The sequence below is a fragment of the Anser brachyrhynchus genome (assembly GCF_964034855.1).
Source record: "Anser brachyrhynchus genome assembly, chromosome: 16".
In the NCBI taxonomy this organism is placed as follows: domain Eukaryota; kingdom Metazoa; phylum Chordata; class Aves; order Anseriformes; family Anatidae; genus Anser; species Anser brachyrhynchus.
In genome coordinates this window covers 10213732-10227135 of record NC_137734.1, presented here as the reverse complement: position 1 = coordinate 10227135, position 13404 = coordinate 10213732, and the positions used below count along the sequence as shown (strand labels likewise).

The 13404-nt window shown below is 46.3% G+C and overlaps 1 long non-coding RNA gene across 1 annotated transcript in view; it reads right to left on the bottom strand.

The window, feature by feature from the left end:
* LOC308178636 overlaps window positions 1-13404 on the bottom strand; it is a 99265-nt gene that overhangs the window by 8016 nt on the left and 77845 nt on the right. The window contains exons 14-16 of the long non-coding RNA XR_013939862.1: window positions 9014-9217; window positions 6289-6405; window positions 5326-6111 (exon numbers count right to left, since the gene is read on the bottom strand). This is a non-coding gene — a long non-coding RNA (uncharacterized lncRNA). The remainder of the gene's footprint in view (window positions 1-5325; window positions 6112-6288; window positions 6406-9013; window positions 9218-13404) is intronic.

Below are 13404 nucleotides of genomic sequence, written 5' to 3'. Positions count from 1 at the left end.
GGCACAAGAGTGGCCAGATTTTTGGCAGTTTCATCCAGGCTTGTTTCATAAAACCAGAAACTAATGCACGGTCTGCCAGCAGCATGGCATTGCCCTCTGCAGAAGGGCAAGGCTTGCCTATATCGATGAGTAGCTTTGAACTGTAGCTATGCAAGCAGCCCACCAGCATGATCGGCTTCCCTGCAGGCATGCTTCGGTCTCTTGGCTGTATATTTAGTTGTGCAAACACCAGAGGCTCCCGCACACCTGTGGGTGTCACGTTGGTGTCCAGCAGGACTCCACAATCCTTTTCTGCTGGCAAACATCCCCGGGGATGCCTGGTGGCCCTGAGCAGCCCCAGGTCCAGCTGCCCCTTCCCTGATGAGGAGGAGGAAGGTCTACGTGTTCTGCCACAATGCAGCAATGCTTAAACGGAGAAAGCCACTGGACAGCCCATACTGCATGCTAACGAGTACAACACAGCGTCCCCAAGCACTAATGAGTAATAAAGTGCCCCACAGACTAAAGAGCCCCCAAGTACTACCAAGGACTAAGTAGTCCCCAAATACTCACTTCTCTCTCGGGTCAAATTCCACTCTTTAAACCAATCCCCATTACTTTTTGCACATAAGGCTGTGGGAAGCCTCAGAGGGGCTGTTAGGGTCTATTGTAGGGGAATAAAGCATGTGTCAAAAATATTTTTAATGCCCAGTTAAAAATGGCCTAAACGCAGCCTGCAGTTACCTGATAAGCTGCAAGGTCTCTATTGGGATAAATATTTTGGTTTTTAAATTGTCTCAGCCCTCGCACACTTACAGGAGACTGGCTTGGCTCTAAACTAAAGCTTTGTCAAGTACATTAAAACAATATTAAAAGCCTGCCTTTTGTTCCATAAAGACTTTTAATGCTTGTTGCTTTTTTCCTTATAATTGTTATGACCAGTAAATATTGAACATGTCGCTGTGCTGCAGATTTCTGTAGCTCAGGGCAGATAACAGCTTCAGTGCCTTTCCCCACCCGGCTGACCCCATTGTGCAGGCACCAAAAACGCTCAGGGAGAAGTTAACGTGCCCACAGCTGCACAACGGGACAGTGCCAGAGGATGACACCCAAGTCCTATGTCCACAGGGTCTGCTCATTGCGAGAGAAAATATTCCTATTAGTGCAAGTTACCCTCTTTCTTTTTACAGGGAAACCTGAGAGACTGAGAGACATCTACCATTTCAGTTAACCTTTTTTTGTGAACAACTGCATAATTCCTGCGTGCTGTGGTGCCTATTGCCATCGCACCACTGCTGGATTCTATGCAGGTATTTGGACATCAACGAGTTGGATATTTGAATAGGTGGAGAACTTTTTTTCCTCAAAAAAATAGTCTGTAATTCATTCAAAGATTTAGTCTCAGCTTAACAGCCAAGAAACCCAGGGTTCAAGCTGAGACAGGGTGTTTCTTCCTTCCCGTTTGTTCCTCTGTGCTGGAAGGGGTCTCTGGGGCGGAACAACCTCATGGGGCTCTGCTCTATCGCTGGGCTTTGGGAAGTGTTTGCTTAGTGGCAAGCGGGGCCATCAGACAAAATTAATGGCATCTGAAGTTCAGTGTGAGTCTTGACTTTCAGGAATGCAGCATTAAAAACAAAACTTAAAACTTCCATATTGCAAAACCTATTAGCTGCTTTACCATTTTTGCAGTCATGCCAGTTTGCTCATACTGGATCTTTTACCAGAGCATGACAGCTCATTTGTTTAGCTTGGGCCAGGCTTAAAGTTCTGATGAAGCCTAATCTTGTGACCTGTATTTACTTTGGCCGGGGATGCCTTTTGCACAGACGACTTCCTATCCTTCCTAATCTTTCCCGCAGGAAAGAAGCTGGGAGTTACGAGCGGGGGGGAGGAAGCAAAGCCAACCAGACAGGCTGCGGAAGAGAAACAAGCGCTGCACATGTCGGTGAAGTGGGTCAGGTTCAGGGACCTTGTCTGTTAGGGGAAGGAATTGAAAGGGGAGTCAGCACCTCCGCTGTCATCATCGGGGATGCATCAAATCCATCATCAGCCCCTGGAAGTTTACCCATCTGGAAATACGTCTGGCTGCGACATCTTCGGGCTTTTGCGAGTGCTTAGGGATGGAAAAGTCTTTGCTTGGCTCCAACTTGTAAAACCTCCAGCTGAAGCTGGGAAGGGCTGTGCTGCTGTCAGCCAGGGATTTGGCAGCGAGGGGCTGCTTGCAGGTTGCTGCTGCCCATCCTGTAGAGGGCTGGGAGCTCTCTGTGACCAAGGAGCCAGCGCGGACCCTTCGTCCCAGCATCTTTGTTGGGTACTGACAACCAGCACGAACTCCTGCATTCCTCACCTCCATTGCTTGAGGGCCTGATCCTGCAGAGGGCACAGCAGTGTTCACAATGCAAATGCTGCCCAGGAGCAGGCTCCCAGGTATCGCACTAATGTGAGCAGGTGAAGTCTGAGCATGCTGACACCAGGGATACAGCTTGCTCTGGGCCCTGCAGTGGGGTGAACAGTGCTAGTGACACACCAGACTGCTTCCTAAAAATCTTTCTTACATTTTGAAATAATGTGGCAATTGTAAATGTAACCTTCTAATGCAGCAGCAAGACACTATACACCACGCTGGCACTAGAAGTGCTGGTGAGCTTCACAAAATCCTTGCTTTATACTCAGAAATAGGGCTGCGAGTTCAGAGACATAACAATGGGGCTGAGGACGTTTGCAGAAGACAAAAAGCCAGCCAGGTTTGGATTCTATTTGGTATCTTGGGCTTGACCAATTCCCACGAGTTGAAATAAAAAATTTGGAGTAGCTGGAAATATTCCTCAGCTTCATTCCCATGAAAGAGAAAGTACTTAAAAGCATTCTAAGGTTAATGGGAACATGATGAAAGAACCATTTCTGTAGAGTAGCTTTTTGATTAAATGCCTCCTTTAAATGCATTTTCCAAGCATTATAGCAGAGAAATTTGGGACAGGGTTCAAATCTCTCCCAAACTGCTGGAAAGCAAGTGGTGAGGAAGCAATCTATTGTGCTGCTGCTGAGAGACTCCAGTTCACAGCTCAAGGGCCCTGAGCTGGGGTTGCCAGGGACCAGCACCCACAGAGCAAGTCACCCATTGATGGGGAAACAGAACACCCATGTTTGCCCCAATAAAAGCCCTGAAACCCAGCCCAGTGTGGCCACCTGAAAGGCACATGTGCACTGCCTGCAGGGATTTGTCCAAGAGGAGTATCTTCCCAGAGCTGGCTGATGCTTTTTGCCTTAGAGGGGAAAGCAGGCATCCTGAAACTTCGCCAGTTGGGCAGCTGGGGAGTGCGGGAGAATGTTGACCCCCCTAATTCACCTTTAAATATCAGGCCATTATTGTATTTTTTTGCTGTTTACAAATACATTGGAATAGATTGTTTGCAGAAATCTTGATAAGAACGCCAAAGCCACTCTCAATGCTAGGAGACAGTGTGCAAGGGCCACTGGTTTTTAAACTATTTAAGAGCAGCTTAATCTGTGCCACGTATTGGGTTTAGTTCTGTAATACCCACCTTGCAAGGTTACATCGCAGCAAAACTGAGATCAGTAACAATAAACCTTAAAATGCTTCCGTGCAGATATCCATTTCAAACCCAAAGGCTTCGGTTTAGCGAGGGATGTGTTTTGTGCAGGACACACACAGAAGTGTTGTGTGATTGCTGGATCGGGACCTTAAAGCAGCAGCTATTTTCTACCATAAAGCACTTCCATAAAGCACTGAATTTTAAATGACCTCCCAAAACTGAATTCTGATCTCCCTATTGATAAGCTCCCTGACCCCTTCTGCTCCACTGCCACCCTGCCTGCAGCTGCCTGAGCCCAAAGGTGAGGGCACAGCAGATCAAATCGATTGCACACTCCCATGCTATGGATGTTAGCGAACAAGCTCCTCATGACCCTTCACCTTTCTGCCATGGGAAAATGCTGGGAGACTCATTTCACCCTGCTTTGGGGAGCAAACAGCAGCAGCTTTACATCACAGGAAGAACTTATATTAATGCCCACCTAATGAGTACGCTTCTCGGCAAAACCTACATCTCGCAGTGTAGTTAAGCAGTCATGCAAAGCACCGAGCTGGCCTGCCAAAGTTCTCAGGATTCGTTAGATGACTGTGGTAACAAGGCAGAAGTTTTGCATTTCTGTTGACTTAGTTTTAGTGCCACAGAAGGCACTGGGAAGAGCGGGCAGAAAGAAAGGCTCTGGTGATAGACTGATCAGGCTGAGTCAGTGAGAAGTACTCAAAGCAAAGGAAAGCAAATAAAAGGGCTGCCTGCGGGCAGTGGTGGCCGGGAGGCTGGGCTTGCCATCCTCTCTGTGTTTACCAGGACACAGCTCCCACCACCAGCTGCCCTGTGCTTGCAGGGAGCAGCAGCTCCCCGGACGTGAGGGATGGCTTCTGCAGAAACCCTTTGTACCTGCCAACAGGGCTGAGCAATAAACAGCCCGAGGCAGCGGCCAGTTCATTTCTTTAACTCGAGTGTGCTGTGCCCAGCTTCCAGACCACGTCTGGGAGCCAGCCTGCAGTTACAAGTGTATGTGTGCCCACATAATCACACACCAGTGAGCTCCTGCAGCTCCCTCAGCTCAGGAGAGAGGTGGGATGCAAAGAGCTGGAAGCCGAGAGGAGAAGGCGAAGGGTGCCTTTATTGATTACTTGTTGATCTTTGACCATTTTCCCATGCAGGGTGCACGTAGAGAAAGGCGAGACCTTGAGGTTTAGCAGCTCTCCAAGCACATTTGCATTCAGGTAGGAAGCTGTGCTAATGCTCAGGCGCTGCAGCACCTCTGAAAGCCACCACCCCTGGCCCACAAAGAGCACCAACGGTGCTCAAGCAGCGCTCAGCGGTGGCACTTCTCCCCTCTGAGACTCTGCCCCCCATTTTCCTGCTCTGACAAGCACCTTCTCCATGACCAGCATCCAACCTGAGCCAGCACAGCCATCTGTTTGCAGCAGCCCGTGGTCTTTCATTTAGCAGTGACCTTGGCCAAGGTAATGTCCAGGCTGTCAAGGTGCGACCTCAACCTGGCCCAATCCCTCACCCCCAGGGCTCCCACTGGCTGCGGTGGAAGCTGCGTGGAGCAGCTCCAGGCTCAGCCCCAAGCACTCAAACGTCCCGGCGTGTTTGCAGAGCAGAGCTCCTCGGACTTCTGAGGAGTGACAAATTACCAGGAAGGGCTCCCCCCGCACCCCAGCTCCGCCGCGCACAGCAGAATTCCCCCGTGCCGCATTAACAGCTAATAAAACAATAGAGCTTTTAGTGGTGGACTTCAAAGACATCTCGGGCAGATGAATGAATTTAGCATTTCTTCACTTACTGTCAGCGCTGGGGGAGAGAAGGGCAGGCTGAGGTCGAAGGCTTCAGCAGCCAGCGGCAAACAAATACAACCTGGTATTCGGGCTACTGCAGAAAAATGAGTGGTAAATCAGCCAAGCAATTGGCAAGCGCCATGTTTTCCTTCTCCTTTATCACTGCTCATCCACTTCTGCTGCCCCTTTTATTTATTTTTTCCCCTCCTGTGCTACAAGACCACTCTGAAAAATGCCATCAACATTTAAAAACCTCCAAAATTACACCTAAAGCACAGGTCAAGTCACCAACAGCTCATTACAGTGCAGAGAATCTTTAGGCAGCCTGGCCCAAACTCAAGCAAACGTAATTATTTTCAGACACAGCAACACAATTGTATTTGGTAAATCTGCCTTGAGGTCCCGCAGCTAATTTACAACCGTGTGTCCATCTACAAAATGGTTTCTGCAAGCCATTAGCTCATTGTCATGTTCAGTCACAATAAACATCTATATGAATTAAGCTTTGAGTTGTGCAATCAAGAGTGGGTTAATATTACTTAAAAATTATTTGCCTTTTAGGACATGGAAAAGGAAGAATGAGAAAGCAGGAAGAGCGGGGAGAACAGCATTTGTTGCGAATAGTATAGAAATGCCATGATTTTTACCAGACTTGCAGTGGATTGAGGGTCACGTTTTGCCATCACAGCCGGCTCTGCCTCGAATGCCTGACAGCTCTTCCTTCACAGAGAGGGGTTCACTATGCTTGAAGCTACAGAAGAAATGATCAAAGCCTCCCAGGTGGGATGCTGGCTCTGGAAGGCAAAAAGGCAACACAAGACCTAAGGAGCAGGCGCAGTAACAGGGGCAGCTTTCCCAACATGGGGGACCTCTGAACCTCTGCGCCTGTACCAGGCTGGACGAAGACGACCTGGCATTGAAGACCAAGCTCTGGCCTCACGCACAGGAGCAAGGAGGCCGCCAGCATGCACCTGGGTTCCTCCAGAGACTGGGCACTGAGCACCAGAGAAACCACTGTAATAGGGCCGCTCCTTAGGTAGCTCCCACCAGCGAGGCTGTGCCAGCCAAATCTCAATCTCAGATGGAGCCTGCAGGGCAGTTTGGAATGGATTAGAGATGGAAGAGATATTAAACACATGAAGCATCATTTTGTAAGACTGCAACACAAAAGAACTGCCACAAGTAATGCAGCTCAGTTTCTTATATTTCTCCTCTATTTTCTGACCAGCTTTTTTTAAGCCACAGCCTTGACTCCCACACAATATATGAGGAAGAAAAAAATCTGCTGGTTTGCTGTGTTTTTCTTTATCCTTACATAGTCCATGATACCCAAAACAGGATTTTTTTTTTTTTTTTGAGGTGCATGTTTTAGCCTCTTGAATACTATCATCTATATTCTAACTAATTTCCGAGTCCAGCCCATACAACTTGCTCTGGAATATGACTTTAAAGGTTGCTATCACTTATGGTGCACAATTCTCAAAGCATTCTCCACTTGGCTGTCCTACAAAATGCTTCAGCAGAGGACACTTTCTAAGCACTCATGACTGCCGTGCAGTGACAGGATTTGCACGCAGCCGGCTCATGCGGAGCTGGGGCATTGCTCAAAAGCAGCACGCTCACAAGCGGGGAGGGAGGCAGCTTCCTGATAACTGAGCTGACAATTTCTAGGTTCTGTAAAACCAGACCCTTCCAAGAATGCCCTTTGTTCAGCGCTAGCAGTCAGTTGCTCCATTCAGTCTCTCTCCCTGCTTGCTTGTAATTTATTCCTTCTAAAAGTCTTGCCTTAGGCTAGCAGAAAATTAAAACAAGGAGCCAGATTTTCTTTTTTTTTTTTCCTCACTTTTGCTCTTTCATCAAGGACAGTGAAAATTTGGCACAGTTGAATATTTTGTTCAGTTCTTTCTTTCAGGCTTTGAAGTCCCCTATAGTCTTGGTAGGAGTCTAGGCTTCCACTCACATCTGCTTTCCATGAAGCCATTTACCGCACTTTATTTGTGCCATATTAGATTTTTCAGGACAGGGACAGAACTAACGAAGCATTTACATTCCTGGGAAAGTGGCATATATACAACTACCACGTTACTCTGATAGAAACAAACTCCAACTGACATATTTCAAGTTCTCAAGAAAGCAGCCATGTTGCACTGCAGGCAAAGGGTCCAGAGCTGGTGGTTACTTGGTGAAAAGCTTTCTTTTTAATGCCCAATTAAAACTGAACACCCTTGGTGCAGTTTTAGTTTATACAGTTATCAAGAGATACCTTAGCACCCGTAATGAAACAGAGGAAAATGTCTTATAAAAGGGCAGCTTGGAGAGCAGCTTAATGAAAGCAAAGGATGGCTGAACAGAAGCTGCATCAGAGCCAGTATCAATGACACAGAGCACTGTCAACAGGATAATGGCATCACGCTGCTAGCTGCTAAGGCATTTCTTTTACAAGCAGAAGACTAATCCCACGACAGCTTCAGTCCAAGAACTTTATTGCTATCAGAGCAGGCAAAGGGTGTTGACTGAACCTCTTTATCAGATGACTGCTGATGAGCTGAAGGGACCACTGATTATCCTGCTGTTTTCTGGTTTGTGTTTCTCTTTAATAATTAAAAAAAAAAAAAAAGAAATATTTGTCCACTTCTCATACTGAGAATGTTATTGAGATTTTTCCAAGTCAGGGGCGATAAAGTAGCAACTGAGAAAAACATGCCTTGGAGGAGTCAACATCAAGAGCCCAGCAAGCTCATTCTTTGAGCACAGCCTCCAATGGCCCTGAGCTTAAGACAAGGACTTTGTTAAAAAGCCAACTGGAACTTGGAAAGTTCATCAGAGGATTGCCTCTCCAAGCTCAGCACAGCTCCAATCACTGAAGCTCACGGAAGAAACATTTTTTGGAATCCAGCCGTTTGCCATCCAGGCAAAAGACCAAATCACAACCAAATGACAAAGTGTGAAACGTGCTTACATTTGCTCAGCCTTTGAGGAAAAAGACACTTACTGACTGAGCTTGATCACAGCGTCTGCTCATCAGCTAGCTGAGAGAAGCCTTTATAACCTTGCCAGTGCACATAGCTTAGTACAGAAATGGCCAGATTCTGGTATGCTATTCTGAGACACTAAATATCAAATTTGGATGTCTAAATGGAGGAAATCAGTTTGAAAATCATGTCCCTGTACAGCTATGAACAGCTACAAGGAGTATGATAGCTCTGCTTCCGGCCTCAGTTTCTCTCACTGCTTGAATGTGATAGAATAACATGTCCGTAATCAAGGTTATTTATTACACCCTGTCACTGAGAAGGAGGCTCATAGGTAGGTATGAGAGAATTATTCTGGGCTTGATGCAAAGTGCATCTCTAGACCCTGTTTCTAAAGCTCCTTTGAACTTCCTGCACCCCAGCTGAAGAGTGCTGGTTCCTGGGCATCTGGTTGTCCAGGCTCCCCCACTTCTTTGTTACATCTTTCTTCCTAAAGATTTCTGCTTCCTCAATTTCTTCCAAAAATGGAAACAAATTCCAAAGCTAGAAGGTTTTGAAATAACCCACAAGACAGCCATTCCAGTCCCAAGAAAGAGCCCATCCTCATACCTCTATCACATACCTATACAACCCTATCCCTAGTGCCACGCGTCTTCGCTATTGTATTTACCGTCCCTTACAAAAATACTGAGATATAAATCAGATATTTAAAAGTAAAACGGACCTGAAGGTTTCCACGGCCTGGGCAGGGCATTGGATGCCCATGGACATCCAGGACTCTCCTGCCCCCAGGTCACTGGTCTTGCTGGGAGGTGCTCGCAGTCACTGAAACGGGGCCTGCGGTGGATGTCAGGAGGCTGGGGGCCTGAGAAAGGGATGTTTTTTCCTGCTGCTCCAGTGATTTGAATTATTTCATGATGGCAAAAAACTAGGAGAGGAAAAAACCACAGTGCTGTGTTAAAAAAAGAAAAACACGATTTTAAGAAGTACTGTGCCAGGTAAAACTCCTCTGCTTTGTTATTATGAGAGTTCCCAGTATTGATAATTTCTCCTAGTTGCTGGTTTGTAAGTTACTTCTGAGTAGAAAATTCAATTACATGGGCCAAGTCAACAATAATGTTTTTCCTGGCAACGGTTCATTTTGCCAGTGGAAACATTTTTCCCCCTTCTTTTCTGGATTCAGCTCTGCAAAGTTGCTAAATTCTTCCAGATCTCAGGTCTGATGTGATCATAAATATCCTGATTGTATTCCACTGATTGACAGACTGGGGATGGATTAAGTGGGGATTACAGTCTGGAATGATCAAAATGTGCTTTCATGGTCAGTAACTCTGCAATAAGTCATAGTTCCAATGTACATTAACTATATAATCTAATTAACATGGCTGTTTATGTATTTAATATCATTTTTTAAACTTTTTAATAAAAGAAGGTTTTAAGGAGAATTATGTGTTGTTTAAGATTTAAGAACCTGTTCCTAGAATGTACAGTAGTTTGGGTTTTGCACTGTCACTACTGAGATGACTGATAATACTATCTCTTGCCATTAAAATGGGACTTGGGCAGGATAACAAACCAAATTCTGCCCTCTTTGATGGATGGGTAAACTCAGGATTTCTGGTTTAGTCAAAGTTACTTTGGATTTACATTTTAGTAATTCAGGGCAGAGTTTAGTTCATTAGAATTAAAAACCTACCTTTTTAATAAACTGAGACTATTAAAACCATATATAGGCACATAACTGAAAGCATCTGAATTTTCTAAGGTCCTCAGCACTCATGGGTCTCAAGGCTGTCATTATTTACTGAGTAGGAGCAGCAGGAATTAGTCTTATGGGTACAAACCTTAGATGTTTTACTGCACAGGTTCATATATACATGCTACATACCTAATGATATCAAACTAAATGAAACAATTCACAAAGGCAAAAATCCAAACTACAGCAACGTGTTCAGCAGCTGCCCTTGTGAGTATAAAAAGAGCACGCTATTTGATTGCAAGGTCAAGGAATTATAGTGGAGATGCTTTGCAGTTGTCCATAAAAACTGAAATCTGAACCAAGGGAATATTTTGGAGGACTCCGGGTTCTCTGCTGTCTCCAGTCCACCCAGCAATCAACATCTCAGAGCTGTGACTTGTACTGCTCTGCAGTGATACCTCTATTCCAAGAGCATTTATTTTATTTTTTGAACTTTCAGAAGGCTCTGGGAGGTTTTGCATTTTCCCTTGCTTTTGTGCCTGCTGGAACTGCAGCCCGGTGTCCCTGAACCTGGATCTCTGCATGCTCCTGCAGAGGATGGGAGCTTTACAAACCACGCTGGACACAGCAGCTTCCACGTAAAGAGTTTGGGTAGGTATTCAAGGTCCATCACATATTTCAGGACTCTGAACTTCATGGCCAAGACAATGGGGTAGCAATAAAGCTTAACATGGTCAGTACTGCTGAGCAATTCCGATGAGAGGCAGCTCTCCGGCCATGCTCCCACTCACACCCACGTCGGTCTCCTCCCTCCACAGCACAGCCATCCTCCAGCCTGCATTCTTATAGTTTCTTCCTGACCCAGGAGATTTTAAAATAAATCTGAGCTGAGAAGTTTCAGCATATCCAGCCGTTGGCCTCTGATGTCCCCGCAGTTCTCGCATGTAGACAACACACCCTGGGCTGCTGGTTCTGGTGCACGGACACGATGGGCACCGCCTGACTCGGACTTGACCTGGTCTGGAGATCAGAGGAAGGCTCAGCCCTCTGCCCCCTGGCTCCTGGCACATGTGGCAATGCTGCTGGGCTGTGACCAGAGACCGGTCAGTGATGCCTTGCCATGAGACCGACCTTGTGTAGGAGTCGATCCATCAGCCTGGGGATGAAACGCAGTTCATCACACTGCTGATCCTCTGAGCCGCACAGAGAGCTCTACCCATAGTCCCTTAAATGAAGCAGGAATGATTCAATTTAAAGGAATTGGAAGCATCTTTAAAATGTGATGGTTCCCATCACGTGAAGTCCCTGCACAGCGCACTGCCCGACAGGCCTGATTATTCCCCAGCCATACGGGGGCTTAGAAAATATGTCAAGCACTCAAATCATTTTAGATCCTGCTGCATCGTACATACCCAGACTCCAAGCAGGGTTCACATTCAAGGGCTTATAAAAAGTTGAACGTGCTCCAATAACTTAAATCACTTGGTGAGGTTTAGAGTGATTTAAAGGCATTGGAACTCTCCACGTTTGGTGCGCGAGGGCTCCAGCTTGGAAGAGAATCAAGACATGTTCTAGCGTGGCAGCTCCAGGCATATTGAATCAATTTCAGCATGTAAAAATAATTAACAATGATAAAAATACATTAATAATACTGTAATTATAAGGCCAGACCAAAGTTTCAGCCTCAAGAAAAAAAAAATGGCTGCAGAAATTCGGCAAGGTTTGTGAACAGCTTGAATCAGGAGTAATGAGGGATTTCAGTGACAGGAAAATAAATGGAGGCAACTCGAGGGTAAGGAGCAAAGGAAGATCACATTTGACAGTAGTTACAAAGTTTTACTGGCCTGAGCTGCAGGACTTGCTAAATTCTAGCCTGGAGCCATGCCAGCAAAGCATCGCTCAGCCAAGGGATCAGAAACTATCTAAGGTCCAAGATCTTGCAAGCCATCAGGGCCAGAACCAAATGCCATATATCACCGAGTTGGCTCATAAATCTCTGCTTTCTAGTAGTGTGCAGTAGGAAGGCCAAATTTAACACCTGTCTGGAGGGGATGCAGCTCTGTCTGAAGGATGCTTTTCCAGAGCTTCCCAAAACCAGCTCAGTACCCACGGGAACAACGTCAAGGGGGAAGCCCCGAGGGATAACAAGGCTTTGGCTACTTCCACATGAGCTTCCCAGCATCTGGTGCACCAGCTTCCAGCCTGGAACAGCACCAGGAGGAGTTCGAGGCTGCGGGGATAAATACTGGCAGGGACAACATTAACCACCAAGAGCTTTTGTCACGACAAACAACTGATAGTTAGTTTGGTCAAGAGCCCAGAGCTCGCCCATCCTAACTTGTTCTGTACTCAGCCATCATGCAAATGCCTCCTTGAGTCTTTCACTAATGCCATCCCAGCCTGCACAAGTCTGTAAAATAAACTAATGGCACAATTCTGCCCAAAGATTTTGGTGAAAGCACGTGCAATACAACTTCTAGCGCATATGGTGGAAGGAGAGGAATGGGCACGGACAGGTGACATCCCTTTTTGCGGAGAAAAGATGCATTAATTTTAATTCTCCTGGAAGAAGGAGAGGTGTTTTCAATGTTAAGGTTTATTCCCAGGTGCGGAAAATAAGGTCTCTGCTACCAGAGCTACCAGCAGAAAAATAAAGCCTAATTTATGTCATTTCACAATTCTACTGTGGTTTTGAAATGAACGTTTAGCTTTGGCATGAACTCCCATCTCATTTTCTGTGAAATACAACAGAGCTCAGGACAACTGCAACCAAGACAGAATTCTATGTTAAAAAAAAAAAAAAAAGCCTGTAAACCCTTTACTATCTTCAATCAAGAAAATAATTCAGTTGCTGCAAACCTGATATTCATGGCAGAGGCCCAAGGACCTTGCAACTCAGAAAGGCACTGAAGGGATCCATAAAAAGTGGCTGGCCATGAGGAATTTACACTTGCTTTTTAAGGAGAGTAAAAATGTGACTATAGCAATTTAGAAGAGTTTATGCATTCAGGACTTAGAGAGGTTTAAACCGCTCAGTTCAGAAAGATGCATCGGTGCGTTAGTGAGACCGAAGGCAACACAAAGAGGCAGAAATCATATAAGAGAAGCACTTCTGGGCAGAGGAGAGCGCTTTGAAGCTTGCTCTGCCCACACAAGTGGTCCCTGACCCATGCTCAGACCCCCAACTGCCCTTGAGCAGCTCATTGCACTCCCAAAGCTGGGGAGGTGCCGTGCCCAGCATCGCTGCTGCCCCCAGGACAACCGGGAGCCTTCGGCCAGCGGAAACGTCCAGGACAGGGAGGCCTGGGAAGGAAAGCGCTTTCAAAGGGCTCAGGATAAGACCAGGGTCTTTGAGAGATAATGACGAGCCCTGGCCTCACAGCATGCAAGACTAATTGCAAAGCCCATCTCCCTGA